This window comes from Giraffa tippelskirchi, chromosome 2, assembly GCF_054371585.1.
Source record: "Giraffa tippelskirchi isolate mGirTip1 chromosome 2, T2T-mGirTip1v1.2.pri, whole genome shotgun sequence".
Lineage (NCBI taxonomy): Eukaryota > Metazoa > Chordata > Mammalia > Artiodactyla > Giraffidae > Giraffa > Giraffa tippelskirchi.
The window spans coordinates 123,194,033-123,209,498 of record NC_137276.1 but is presented as its reverse complement, the minus strand read 5'-3'; the positions used below and the strand labels follow the sequence as shown (position 1 = coordinate 123,209,498).

Below are 15,466 nucleotides of genomic sequence, written 5' to 3'. Positions count from 1 at the left end.
GTCGTCCCCTTCTCCTCCTGCCCCCAATTCTACCCAGCATTAGGGTCTTTTCCAATGAGTCAACTCTTTGCATGAGGTGGCCAAAGTATTGGAGTTTCAGCTTCAACATCAGACATTCCAATGAACTCCCAGGATTGATCTCCTTTAGGATGGATTGATTGGATCTCCTTGCAGTCCGAGGGACTCTTAAGAGTCTTCTCCAACACCACAGTTCAAAAGCATCAATTCTGCAGCGCTCAGCTTTCTTCACCGTCCAACTCTCACATCCATACGTGACCACTGGAAAAACCATAGCCTTGACTAGACGGACTTTTGTTGGCAAAGTAATGTCTCTGCTTTTAAATATGCTATCTAGGTTGGTCATAACCTTCCTTCCAAGGAGTAAGCGTCTTTTAATTTCATGGCTGCAATCAGCATCAGCAGTGATTTTGGAGCCCCCAAAAATAAAGTCTGACACTGTTTCCACTCTTTCCCCATCTATTTCCCATAAAGTGATGGGACCAGATGCCATGATCTTAGTTTTCTGAACGTTGAGCTTTAAGCCAACTTTTTCACTCTCCTCTTTCACCTTCATCAAGAGGCTCTTTAGTTCTTCCTCACTTTCTGCCATAAGGGTGGTGTCATCTGCATATCTGAGGTTATTGATATTTCTCCCGGCAATCTTGATTCCAGCTTGTGTTTCTTCCAGACCAGCATTTCTCATGATGTACTCTGCATAGAAGTTAAATAAGCAGGGTGACAATATACAACCTTGACGTACTCCTTTTCCTATTTGGAACCAGTCTGTTGTTCCATGTCCGGTTCTAACTGTTGCTTCCTGATCTGCACACAGGTTTCTCAAGAGACAGGTCAGATGGTCTGGTATTCCCATCTCTTTCAGAATTTTCCAGTTTATTGTCATCCACACAAAGGCTTTGGCATAGTCAATAAAGCAGAAATAGATGTTTTTCTGGAACTCTCTTGCTTTTTCGATGATCCAGCGGATGTTGGCAATTTGATCCCTGGTTCCTCTGCCTTTTCTAAAACCAGCTTGAACATCTGGAAGTTCACGGTTCACGTATTGCTGAAGCCTGCCCAATTATAATTATACCTTTATATAAAAATATCTTTAATGAATAATATTTTCAAAGCCCTATTGCATATATCATCCTGTTTTAAGGCAGCTGGTAGAATGGGTGACTTGGGGGGTTGAGGAACAGCAATAACATACATGAAGTATAATATAATGTAAGACAAGTGCTCAGTAGCTATTATTATTATTATTATTATTATTATTACTACTACTGATCCTTCTAGCAAGCTCAGACTTAGAAGTTAGGTAGTAGAGCTATTATCATGCCCTCTTGATCGGCTTTTCCTACAAAGATGAAGCCTATTCACATTATTTTCCACAAGCAAGAATTACTTTAAAGATTTTATTTACAAGGCATTTACTTAGAGGAATCTCAAAACCCCATATTCAACTTCAGATTGTTTGCAATGAGGCAGGAAGGGAATGGAAGGGAAGTAGGTGTGAGACAGGCTTACAATCTTTCCCAGGTGAGTCAGAATTAGAATTTTGCATTCCTTCTCCAAAATGAGTCTCCTTTCCACTGCACCAAAATGATACCTGAGGATTTTTTTCTCCTGTCATCATTCTCTTCTTACAAAGGGTAATAAAATAGTGAGCCTTTCCTTCAGTTTCTTGCTTGCACAGGGAGGGAGAGCCCCCTGAAGCGGTGCAGACCATGCTTGTTTACTGCAGCGAGAGTCGTTATCATGACGCAGAGGATGGTTCCGGTTTGATTTCTGTGGCTGCATTCCTGCTCTCCGGATAGTAGGCAGAGAACTGCAAGAAAAGTGCTTGGTATCAGTGACTCACAGCAAGACAGGAAATCTCGAGAGGATCCACCCTTCCTTCCTGCCCTCCAGACCAGCTGAGTTGCAGACCACAGGCCACAAGGAGCCTAGAATCTTGGTGAACAGGGCTGAAGCCCTAGACTGAGTCAGAGCCACTGCATGGATGAACTGGATGAACATGTCGAGACTGAGCTGTGGGGAAAGCCCACACTCTTCATCCTAGAGAGCACTGTTTCTGTTGAGATTTCTCTCTTCACTTTAGCCCAGTATCTGCCTGGTATATTCTAGCCTATGCATTGTTCTTAAACAATGGGCTTGACACAGTTAATTGAGTGTGCCTATTTACACCATGACTAAAAAGCATGCAAGAAGTGTTATCAATCATCATTACCAAGCAATGTCTTCACAATGCGAAATGGCAGTGTCTCTCTCTCTCCAGCAAAATGTAAATACATCTTCAGTAGTTTTGAACCTAGTGTAGAATTGCTTCAATTAAGTTATATCATGTTTCTCTTCATGAGAGCAGCAAATGATTATAATGATGATAAAGGCTAACAATTATGATGCTAAGAACTGCCCTAAAGTGAAGTTGCTCAGTCACGTCCGACTCTTTGTGACCCCATGGGCTGTAGCCGACTAGACTCCTCTGTCCATGGAATTTTCCAGGCAAGAATACTGTAGTGGGTTGCCATTTTCTTCTCCAGGGTTCTTCCAGACCCAGAGATCGAACCCGGGTCTCCTGCATTGCAGGCAGCCGCTTTACCATCTGAGCCACCAGGGAAGCCAGGAAAGAACTGCCCTAAGCACTTCATATATTTTAAGTCTTTTAAGTCTTACAAACAGGCTTCTCTGGTGGCTCAGTGGTAAAGAATCCATCTGCCAATGCAGGAGACATGAGGACTTCAGTTCAACCCCTGGGTTGGGAAGATCTCCTGGAGAAGGAAATGACAATTCATTCCAATATTCTTGCCTGGGAAATCCCATGGACAAAGGAGCCTGGTGGACTATAGTCCACAGGGTTGCAAAGAGTCAGAGATGATTTAGTGATTAAAAACAAACAAAAAACAACAAAGTCTTACAAATACTCTTTGAGATAAGCATTATTATTGTTCCCCCTTTTCAGATAAAGAAGTTATCAAAGTAAATGAAAGCCTTTTAACTGTCTCCCCAAATTGTTTTTAAACCTCACAAACAATAAAGCTCAAACAAAAAATACACATGAAGCTGCTGCTTACTGTGATTTAAGAGTCAAATGAATAAATGACACAAAATGGTTTTATACACATTTCTCACATCTGGCCCAGTTCAGTAGTACATTTCCAATTCAAGTCAAAACTCTGAAAGGAATCACTGCAACAGACCAACTTTGTCAGTATCTTCTGTCAAGGCCCTTTCCCTCTCTTCCTGCAGGGCAGCAATGTCAGAAAGTGAGAGATGTCTGCATTCCTGTGAGTTATTAAATATAAACTTTCAGTTCTCACCTCCTTTCATTTTCCTGCTCTCGCCAAGCTCAACTCACACCCTGTGTTCCAGCCATGCCAAAATACTTTTAGTGCACTTGGTTCTTGTCATGTGTCTTTGAATAAGGTGTTATTTTCTCTGAAAAGTCATCTCCCCCTCTATTCCATCCAGAGAGTGCCTGCAGCATTCCGAATTCTATCCATCTGTTCATACACTCAAACAGTATTTATTTCTCTATTATTTATTTTTGGCTGTGCTGGGTCTTCACTGTTGCATGGGTTTTTCTCTAGTTGTGGCAAGCAGTAGCTATTCTCTAGTTGTGGTGCATGGGCTTCTCATTGCAGTGGCTTCTCTTGTGAAGCACAGACTTTAGAGCACACGAGCTTCAGTAGTTGCAACACATAGGCTCAGTAGTTGTGGCTCCCAGGCTCTAGAGCACAGGTTCAAAAGTTTTGGTGCATGGGCTTGGTTGCTCTGCAGCATGCGGGATCTTCCCAGATCAGGGATGGAACCTGTGTCTCTCCTGCATTGGCAGGTGGATTCTTTACCACCACCAGGGAAGCCCCTCAGAGAGTATTTGAAAGTGAAAGTCGCTCAGTCACGTCTGACTCTTTGTGACTCCATGGACTATACAGTCCATGGAATTCTCCAGGCCAGAATACTGGAGTGGGTAGCCATTCCCTTCTCCAGGGGAATCTCCCCAATCCAGGGATCTAACTTAGGTCTCCTACATTGCAGGCAGATTCTTTACCAGCTGAGCCACAAATTGAACACTTATTATGAGGCAGATAGGAGGTGGGAGAGGGAACAAGGTCACTGTTTTGATGAAATTTTCATTTTACTGCAGACAGAAAATGTTAAGAAAGAAAAAAAGGATGGATGAGGTAAGGAAGGAAGGAAGGAAAAAGAGGAGGGAGATAAAGAAGAAAGAGGAGCAGGCAGTACTAACTCATTATGGTTAGTGTTAGATGGGTCATATGACACTGAGTGACATTGAGTGTCAGGAATCTGGTCACTTAAGCTGAGCTCTGAATGACAAGAGGGAGCCAGTCATGCAGAGCCCACTAATTCAAAGGCTCTAAGCTCGAGAGCAAGCCTGGTTCTCAAGAACTGAAAGGAGCCAACATGGCTGAGGAGCTGCCAGAGAACAAGGCAGCTGCCAGACCCCACTGACTTTGTAAGGTCTGTAAGAAGTTTAAATTGAAAATCTGAAGCCGAGGATTGATAGAATCTAATATATTTTAATAAATTCCTCTGGCTGTTGAGTGCACCATTGGGCTTTAGGGAGTCAGGTATAGTAGCAGGCAGATCAGTTAGGATACAGGTGCAAGGGGCATCAAGGTGATTCTTTTTTTCTGTGCTCACACATTTTGCAAAGACTCAATATTAACATTACACATTCTTTAAAAACAGATATAGGTTTTTTCCTCTTCTACTAGATAATCAGATCTTTGAAATCGGGAATGAATCATCATTCCACAATAAACATTCCCTGGCATAAATAAAGTAATGGAAGAATGAATGAATAAAATAAGCTCCCTGCCCTCAGAAAGCTTAAAGTCTCTGACACAGACATCCATTCAGGCAACCAGAGTGCAGAGTAGGTCATTTACATTGTGAAAGAGATAAAAAGCATTATATGTGAGGACAAGGGGAGGAGAAAGCGGATTATCTGACTGTGTGATACTGAATCAGAACATCAGGGTCTGTCGTTCCTTTTTTTTTTTTTTAAACACAGTGGGCTGTTAAAACAAAGTGGCAGGAGTCTGAAAGAGAAACAATTGGGTCTATATCCCCTTTTGATGTGCCACGGGTTTAGATAAGGGCTGAATTTAGACTCGGAATTCTGGGTCAACATGCAACTCAATAAATCTGTTGAGAAATGATTTCTCTCTGCTAGACTATTTCAAAAAAAAAGTAAACACGAGTGTCAGATTACTTTTGGATTGTCCAAATTACAGCAAAACCCTGACATTTAGCTGAAGTGTTCATGTTCTAAATGTTCCTCCTGGAGTTATACCATGATCAGCCATGAAGAAGAGTCAAGTGTGTTTCTAGTGTATTCCTTTCCTCCGTTTTAAAAAAACTTTTTAAAGCCATTATTAAAAAAAAAAATTTGGCCATGCCATGTGGCATTTGGGATCTTAGCTTCCCAACCAGGAATCGAACCTCTTCCCCTATATTGGAAGCCCAGCGTTTTAACCACTGGATTGCCAGGTAAGTCCCTCCTTCTGCCTTTTTTGTAGTTCACTCTCCCCAGGGGGCTCCTTTATCTCCACCAAAGCATTCAGAGCCTTCAAGTTGCACAACTATATGCCTTTTCCCTTTCGCCCCTTTCCCTTTCTGTTTCACTCCCCCTTTCCCAATCTACCTCAACTATCCATCTATCTATTCATCATCAGTTAGTTTTTGCCCTCTAACAAAACACCACAAAATTTGACTTAAACCATTTATAAGGTCTCACAATCCAGTATTCTGGCCTGGAGAATTCCATGGACAGAGGAGCCTGGCAGGCTACAGTCCATGGAGTCACAAAGAGTTGGACAGGACTGAGCGACTTTCACTTCACTTCAGTTCTATGAGTGATCTGTCTAGCTCTTCTGCATTAGGCCAGCTCATCTGGGGCTGAATGCCCTAAAATAGCTCCCTCTCATGTGTGGGGCAACAGCCAGATCACCTGGGATGCTTAAGGCCCTTCTTCATGTGGTCTCTCATCTTCAAGAATGTCTGTCCACATGATGACAAAAAGGTCCCAGTAACAAGAGAAGGAAAATCTATTTGAAACACGTTTAAAGCCCCTGCACCACATCTTCTAATGTCCCATTAGCCAAAGAAAATTAGCTGTCCAAGCCCAGGTTCGAAGAATAGAGAAATAAACTCAACTTTTTGATGTGAGTCACAGCAAAAATTCCATTGTAAAGGGATATGCATACGGGGATATATAAGTAACTTGTGAGCACGTTGTGATCCATCACACTATCATTTTGGAGAAACACCTTAAATTTAATTCACACTGCAGCAATACTGAGAAATTCCAGATGTACAAGCTGGGTTAAGAAAAAGCAGAGGAACCAGAGATCAAATTGCCAACAGTGGCTGGATCATAGAGAAAGCAAATCATGTTTGACAAATGGAAGGGAGTGTGTATCAATGACTTGACCTTACCAAATACCTGATACATTGCTGCTCAATAATTTGCTCAATAAATACTGGGTGAATTAGTTAATTTATGTGTACATGAGTGTAAGTGTATATGTGAGCCTAACAGTGTATCAAGACAGAAGGAGGAATTTGGGCATGTAAAAAAATCAGCTCTATTCCAAATACACCCCCCCCAACCCCCTGCCTGCCATGGAGTCAAGAGACAACAGCAGCATGCAACTGACATGGGCTTAAAAGCCTGCTGAACATACTACCTGTATAACCTTGAGCAAAATTAATAACCTCTCTAAACCTTAGTGCCCTCATCTATAAAATGGGCATAATAATGCCTTTGCTACAGGGTCATTATAAAAAATTAAATAGAATGATAAATATGAAATACCTAAACCAACACATGACACATAAGAGATATTTAGTAATTAGCAGGGAGCAGAAGCCAAGTCTAGCTTCCCACACAAATGCCATTCTTTACTCCTTCCTTCCCTCAGCCCTAGTGCCACTTTCCCTTGGTGGTATGCCTTCTTCCACCTGCCTGCCTTTGATCAGCCCAATCAGAGAAATGAGAATGGCAGGAAGTGTGGAAATTCACCTTTCCCCACTTTAGGTCCTATCAGCAATATGTCATTCCAGCTGTGTCAGTAGCAAGTAATGGGAAAGAGTGACCACAGTTCGTCTTACCTCTAAACTGAGCCTCTGGCTACTCATTGTCTGCCATTTTGGTTCTGCAAAAACCTACAGCAGAAAACAACTACCTAGCCCCAGATTCGGCAGCAACATTTATGCATTCAGGAGGTATGGAGAGATTTCACTCAAAGTCTGTAGACAGAACACATGGCTCTCTTTTGCTACTTTCCCACCTCACATTTCACTGAAATACCTGTTAAAAAAAAGAAATAAATTCATAATAAATCCAAGCATAAGGGAATGAAAGACTTCTATATATTTCTCCAAGATATGCAGAGGATGGGATTATAGGATGTCTGGATTCAAATGTCAGCTCTGTCAGTCATAAGCTGTATGATTTTGAACAACTCTGTTTCCTTATATAAAATGTGAAAAATTACATTGGGTTGTTATGTGGGTTGGCCAAGTTATATGAAGCACTAGGATACTTCCTGGAACACAGTTCAATAAAAGTTAGGTTTCATTGTTATAAACAGAAGACAAAGAGTTTACAACTAAGAAATTACAGAGAAGAAAGCTGGAAGTTCAAAGCTTGGAACTGGCAAGAATTCCAGGGGAAAGTGAAAGAAAAATCAGGGGTATTAGTTTTATGTTTACAGAAAAAGCTTGAGAGTCCATCTTCACCCCATTCTTTACTCTCACACCTACATACAGGGGTGATGTGTCCCCCAATTAAACTAAAACCAGAGAAGTCTTCTCTAAAGAAGTTGAATAACTTGTCTGTGAAGGGCTAAGGCTCCTGTTGTGGATGCCTGATACGTTAAGTAGTATCTCTATTTTTATTGACTAAATAAATGATTTAACTTTAAAAGATCACAAAATGATACATGAGGGAAAAAAAAGGAATTCACAACCTAGGCAACTTTTCTGAAAGTTCACTATGTCAAAGATAAGAGCCTAAACATTTCTGAGAGAAGAAACAGGTTATCTACAAAGAAATGAGAATCAGACGGGTGTCAATTTCCTCCTCAGCAAAACTGGTTGGCAGAAGATAATGGAAAAATGCTTATAAGTTCTGAGTGGAAATTCCTTTTAAATTAGAATTATATACCTATCTAAATTATTTTTCAAGTTCAAAAGACATTTTTAGACATGCATGAGCTTAGAAAATTTTATCTCCAACGCATATTTTATGGAAAAAAATATTGGGGGATGTACAAGAGCAAAAAGAAAAAAACAATCCAAGAAAAGTAAGGTCATGGAAACCAAGAAACAAGTGAACATGACAGCCAACAAAAAAAAAAATCTATGAAAAATAATTAGATAAAAGTTGTTTAGCTGACTTAGAAAATCATGTTGAAATATTCCTGAAGGAAATATTAATAATAAACTGGATGATCTTTGACAAGATGATTGCATACTATAATTCTGCCCACAAGAAAAAAAAATCAGAATTTTCAAACAACAAGCATGATGTATAAAAAAATCATGGTCTAAACATAAAACAGACTAAACTGCATGGAGGAAGCAATTTGACCTTGATACCTTGAAATATTCTTCTTCAGCTAGTACAGGTTAATTAACACAAGGTTGTATTTCCTTCTTTATAGGTCTAATCATATTACTTTGTACCTTAAGTAATAATACTCACATTATATAATAGTAAGAAAGTTTTCTTAAAAAAATTTTTTTTTGACTCAACCTATTGGCAAAGTGTAGAATAATCAACCATTCAGAACACCTCAAGTGACAGAAACATTGATATTATAAAAAGTTGGAACATGTAAACAGGGCAGAGATGGAAGAAAGTACATGGGGCATTAATTTCCCCATTTTATATGATTGTGACCACAAATTTCTGAAGTTTACAGACCAAGAAAGAAATACTAGTATTACTAATAGATATAAAGGTCACCTCTCAGTATCTGTTTTGTTTCCTGAAAACCTAACTTGATGATATACACTCTGTCCCACAGAGGTTTGGCCATGAATGTCAAAACAATTAAAGGTACGGCAGTACTGGGGGAAATAAAAGTGTCTATCATCAAAGTGTGTGGCTTCTACAGAAGTTTGGCCATTTTCTTATGCATCCTAACTGCAAATCACCCAAGCATATTTAATATATCCACATACTTCCATCAGTTTCCATCTGTGTAGTTCTCATAGTTTCCATCCCATGTAGAAGGATAAGCCTTTAAAGTTGAAAAGGATATCAGAAACTCTTAAGCTTACCTTCCATTTTTCATAGGTGAGGAAACTGAGACCACACAAAGTCAACTGACCTGATAAAGTCCAACAGCAATTAAATGACAAATTAGTCCTAGAACTAAGTGTTGTTAAGTCCTTGGGCAATGTTTCATATAATTAGGGAGTGTCCATTGTATAAATAAATGCACATCCCTAACTTTAAAATGGTTTATTCCATTACTTGTATATAGTCATAACTATTTTATTACATAAAATTTAATTGTTTTGTTTTATATGCTAATATGATCTCAAGTAGATTTACAAATTCTATGTGAAGTTTCACGTCTCTTAGTTCCTCTTTGCTTTATTTTTTATATGAGGTGTGTTTTAAAAAATATTTATTATTTAATTGATTGCTCCAGGTCTTAGCTGCAGGCAGGTGGGATCTTTAGTTGATGTGAACTCTTAGTTGAGGCATGTGGGATTTAGTTCCCAACCAGGAATCAAACCCAGGTCCCCTGCATTGGGAGCAAGAAATCTTAGACACTGGATCACCAGGGAAGTCCCAGTTCCTCTTCACTTTTTCAGATGAACTAGGCTATAGTAAGCTTCCTATAAAAAAGAATTGGTTTATTGTTTCTCTTCTGTATTTTTTTAAGTCTCTATTTGAAGCCATTTCAAACTTACAGAAAAGTTGTTCAAAGAAAACCTGATTACTGTTTACCAATATTTAGCAAAATTTAACATTTTCTCTTCTCTAATCTACATATCCATCTGTCTATATCTATCATCAGTCTATTATACGTTACACATTTTAAAATATATGTATTTTTCTCATCCATGTGAGAGTAGGTTTCACACACCATACCCCTATATCCCTCCATACTTGAGTTACTTTCCTAAGAACAAGATTTTTCTTTTACATATTAATAGTGTAATTAACTACATCAAAGCCTTTGACTGTGTGGATCACAACAAACTGTGGAAAATTCAAGAGAATGGAATACCAGACCACCTGACCTGCCTCCTGAGAAATCTCTATGCAGGTCAAGAAGCAATAGTTAGAACTGGAAATGGAACAACAGACTGGTTCCAAATCGGGAAAGGAGTGCCGGAGTCCAGCTCCAGCTGGTCCAGGGTTCCCTCAGGATGAACGGCGTCGGCGATACGAATGAGAAGACACAGCGAGTCTCGGTGTTTCCAAGTGTCTTCTGACTTTATTGTTTTTAAGACAGCTTTTATATCTTTAGTTGTATTTTTTAAAGAATATAGGCACAGCAGATTATGACAAAGAAAGAATTCATTAACAGAAAGTTTTAAAGTAAAACCTGTTTTTCTAAGGGTTGATCAGCCAAAACACTTTTGTATCAGGCACAGCAGATTATGACAAAGAATGAATTTGTCAGCAGAAAGTTTTAAAGTAAAACCTGTTTTTCTATAATCTATCTTACGCCTTGAGCCCAACAAAAAGAAATGTGGTCCCATAAAGTCATGGTACAGCAAGCTGAAACAATGTAGTACAAAGGTCAGTTCTTAGCAAAAATCACCAGCTAAATTAACAATTGTCTTATTATTTGTATTAAGGCTAAACTTTTATTTTTATAAGTTTTTAACTATCATACTTTCATTACACAGGCTAAATACGTTAAGAGCAAAAACATAGTGAGTAAATATAGACTAAGTAACAGTTTCATAAAGCAATATTTCTTATATTTCCTAATAAGCCTTTTTCCTATGAAGAGCTCTGTACCTATCGGGGCTTTTGGATGTTAGGCTCTCAATGCTGTTTATTGTTAAGGAGTAGTCATGCACATTAGCTCCAAAGGCACAGGTATATTTATTAAGTAAACCAGTATGCCAGCAAGAAGAATTTAGATTAATATACTCCATATCCTAGACAATCCCATCAGGGTGCCACCGTTTTTTAGGGGCCTTGTCGATTGAGGTTTTAGATTGACCTATATTGGAAAAGAATCAGGAAAAGGCCTTTTACCTAAGTCATAGAAAATAAGAAGAGGTCTATTGTGGCAAACATCAGAAAGACAGACGTCATCTTTAAGGTGAGCGCTGAGGCAGCCTTCCGAGAATCCCTGAGGCCTGAGAAGCCGTACTCGATCAGTCCTTCTCCTCATGACACTGTCATGGGTGGGATCTCATGGGCTGCTCCCGGCAAAGGAGTACATCAAGGCTGTATTTTGTCACCTTGCTTATTTAACTTATAGGCAGAGTACATCATGCGAATTGCCGGGCTCGATGAAGCACAAGCTGTAATCAAGATGGCCGGGAGAAATATCAATAACCTCAGATATGCAGATGATGTCACCCTTATGGCAGAAAGTGAAGAAGAACTAAAGAGCATCTTGATGAACGTGAAAGAGGAGAGTGAAAGAGTTGGCTTAAAACTCAGCATTCAAAAAACTAAGATCATGCATCTGGTCCCATCCTTCATGGCAAATAGATGGGGAAATAATGAAAACAGTGAAAGACTTTATTTTTGGGGCTCCAAAATCACTGCAGATGGTGACTGCAGCCATGAAATTAAAAGAAATTGCTCCTTGGAAGAAAAGTTATGACCAGCCTAGACAGCATATTAAAAAGCAGAAACATTACTTTGCCAACAAAGGTCTGTCTAGTCAAGGCTATGGTTTTTCCAGTAGTCATGTATGGATGTGAGAGTTGGACTATAAAGAAAGCTGAGCGCTGAAGAATTGATGTTTTTGAACTGTGGTGTTGGAGAAGACTCTTGAGAGTCCCTTGGACTGCAAGGAGACCCAACCAGTCAATCCTAAAGGAAATCAGTCCTGAATATTCATTGGAAGAACTGATGCTGAAACTGAAACTCCAATACTTTGGCCACTTGATGCGAAGAGCTGACTCATTTGAAAAGACCCTGATGCTGGGAAAGATTGAAGGTGGGAGAAGGGAATGACAGAGGATGAAGTGGTTGGCTGGCATCACTGATTTGCTGGACGTGAGTTTGAGTAAGTTCCAGGAATTGGTGATGGACAAGGAAGCCTGGCATGCTGCAGTCCATAGGGTCACAAAGAGTGAGACATAACTGAACTGAACTGAGTATAAAATTAACAAACTTAGGAAACTTAACGTTGATATAACACTTTAAAATATATATTTCAACTTTACCAATTGTGCCAATAGTATCCTTTTCAGTTTTTTCCCCCTAATTCAGGGTATTGTCTAGGATGGCATACTACATTTTTTTTTTTTTTCATACTACATTTTGTTACCATGTCTCTTTAGTCTTATTTAATTTGGAACTGTTCCTCAGCCTTTGTCTTTCATACCATTGGTATTTCTGATGAGTACAGGCCAGTAATTTCACTGAATATACTGATTAAGACTCAGATTTCTCTGTTGTTTCTGGTGATTAAACTCAGACTACCCATTTTTGGTTTGATTGCTACATGACTGATGCTTCTTTCTCATGGTTTCACATTTGAAGGCACTGGATGTAACTTTGCCTCTTTTTGGTGAGGTTAATGTAAGTCTCCTTATTTAAGATGTCATCCCATTTCTCCACTGTAATTTTCCCTTTTAAAATTATTAACTAATTCATGAAGAGACAACTTAAAACTATGTAAATATCATGTTCCTAATCAAGTTTTCCTCCCTGAGGTTTAGCCTATTGATCATTCTAAGTTGAATCAATTTCAATGAGATGGTTGCAAAATGGTAATTTACATTTTATTTATTATCTATTCACCTTCTATATCTACCAGGCAATAAAGGACTGCTTTATTTAACTCCTTATTTATTAACAATTTGGACCCATGAATTCGCATTTAATTCACTTATTTATTAATGTACCTCTCTATTTTTTCTCTCTCTCATGCACAAATTGTCTTATATTTGGCCTGTGGGAACTCATTCAAGCTGGCTTCTATGTACTTTTGACATGTTCTCTTCATTTTTTTAGTACTGCCCTTTTTTGGGCATAAAATATATATCTCAGGCTGATGGTGAACCCTCACTGCTGCTGCCCCAATCAGCCATTCTCAAAGACTCCTCATTCCTTTTATCCGGGAATGGTAAATTGAGTTATGAAGTTGACATCATGGAGGTCAATCATGTCCTAAAACACACCTCCTAATTTAGTAAGAAACAGAATCAGAACTGAAAATACAGTAGATCTCATCCAGAATGGAAATACTTTATGCTTGATTTTTTTTTTTTTTCCAGGATTAGGTAGTAGATGTGAGAAATGAACCCATAGCAACAAAATGGGCTGAAGTGTGTGTAAAGGAAAGATTTTAATTACCACATGAAATTAGTCTGCAAAACAAATCAATTAAAAATCTAGTATTTTAAGTGAGTTAAAAATCATTATAATTCCAAATGAACATATAAGTTGTTTCTTGGAATTCTTCAAAAAAGCTCAGCTTGAAATAGTATACAAACTCAAAATATGTTTTTAAGCACACAATATGAAATACACAATATGAGAAAACTAGTTATGAAACAAAATTTAAAACCCTTCATGTTTGGCATAGAAAAAGTGCTAGCATTTTATGAATTGAATTAAGGAGATTTAACAAAAAAGTAGGCATTCATAAGAACTCAAATAAAAAAGATGTATATGAAACATATAAAATTATAAAAGCGTATGTAACAGAATGCCACAATGCCCTCTCTACCTGAATAGTGTACAGCCATTTTCCAATTCAAACTGCATTTCTTTTAAAATTTGACTATTTTTTTAAAGAGCTAGCTGAGAAAGCAAATACAGAAGAAAGACTTGGTATTATATCAAACATAGTATTACAAAGGCAGGCTGGAATGCATGTTGTTTTTTGCCCAAGAAAAGCAGGCCAGCCTAAACCAGAGTGTCCCCACAGTGGCCATTCATTGTGAAACCAGCTTGTGGCAATACCTCTTCTCCAGCCAAGAGGCAATTAAATATCTAAGAATATGGACAGTACTCCAATTGCTTCACAAGTGTTAAAACCAGCACCAGAGCACGTTGTAACTCACCAGATGTTGAAATTAAACATAGGAACTCACACTTCCGTGCGGCCATAAAACCTCTGTTTGGGTGGGATCCTGCACCATCCACACTTGTAGCCAACCTGAGATCAAACACTGATGTGGGGGACATACCTGGCTTCACCCTCTTACAAACACATCCTCACACAATTCTTTGGTTTATTTCAGATTCCCCAGGTTTCTCGGCTGCCACATTTGTAATAGTGAAAAAGAAATTTAGATCAAAAGAGACTTCAGGGCAAGACAAGAGTCCAGGAGAAGGACTGGACTAGAGTTTCCAGGCCCTGCTGTTTTCTTTCAAGTAATGAAATAAGTGAACATAAAAGAGGAGGCCAGTTAAAAACAGAAGGGAAGCTGGGCAAGAAACAGCAATAAGACATCAGCTAGGAAGGATCCATATTAGTTGTGCCAGACCTGCTGAGTCTTGTTCATTTTGAGGGAGGCTACCGCCTATTGGTGAGACTACAGAGATTTGGAAAGAAAATACACACACACACATTATATATATATATACACATATATGTACTCCTAGTGTTCTAGGAGATTACAGCATACTACAGTGGAAATATTTCAGGTTCCAATTGTAACTGATGGGCATATTCCTCAGACAAATGGCCTCAGCTGGAAGAGCTATTCATTAACTGGACTCACTTTAAGCAGCACCTCTCATCAGGCGTTCAACAGGAAATGCAGCCTTCCAGGAGGACTTGACTCAGCAGGAAGCAGCAGCTGGTGAGGAGAATTACCTGATTTACCTGCTCAAAAAAAAGTGGTAATGCTGGGAGCAGAGTGGATAAACTCCAATTACATTTTGAAACAGAATGAGAAGGAATTAACCCAGAGGAAAGTGGGACCAGGAGTTGTGGGGCTGGCTCTCTCCTCTCTGCCTGGTGATGTGGAGGAGGGAAGCCTTGCCACACTGGCTCCACCGCCTGCCACATTCCTAGGGAGGTGAATCAGCTGGCCTGAGGGGAAGTGGGAATGATTCAGGAGGGCAGAAAACCCTGCGCTGTGAGCCCTGCAATGTCTCTATCTTTCTGTAACCCAGCAGACGTAGAGTTCCGAGGGGTGTGAGGACTCCCCATGGGGTGGAAGGAAGGGAAGAGAGAGATCACATTGCCGGTCAAGTCATGACTTGGTGACTAAGCTTGGGAGCCTTCCACTTACTGTTCGACTTGAGCTTCCTAGGAAA

The 15,466-nt window shown here is 39.3% G+C and overlaps 1 long non-coding RNA gene across 1 annotated transcript; it reads right to left on the bottom strand.

The window, feature by feature from the left end:
* Positions 1-1,401: 1,401 nt before the first annotated feature.
* Positions 1,402-15,159, bottom strand: LOC145522859 (uncharacterized). The gene is made up of 2 exons (XR_014066195.1): positions 14,926-15,159; positions 1,402-1,828 (listed from the first exon to the last, which is right to left on the bottom strand). It is a non-coding gene; the product is annotated as an uncharacterized LOC145522859 (long non-coding RNA).
* Between the last annotated feature and the right edge of the window lie 307 nt (positions 15,160-15,466).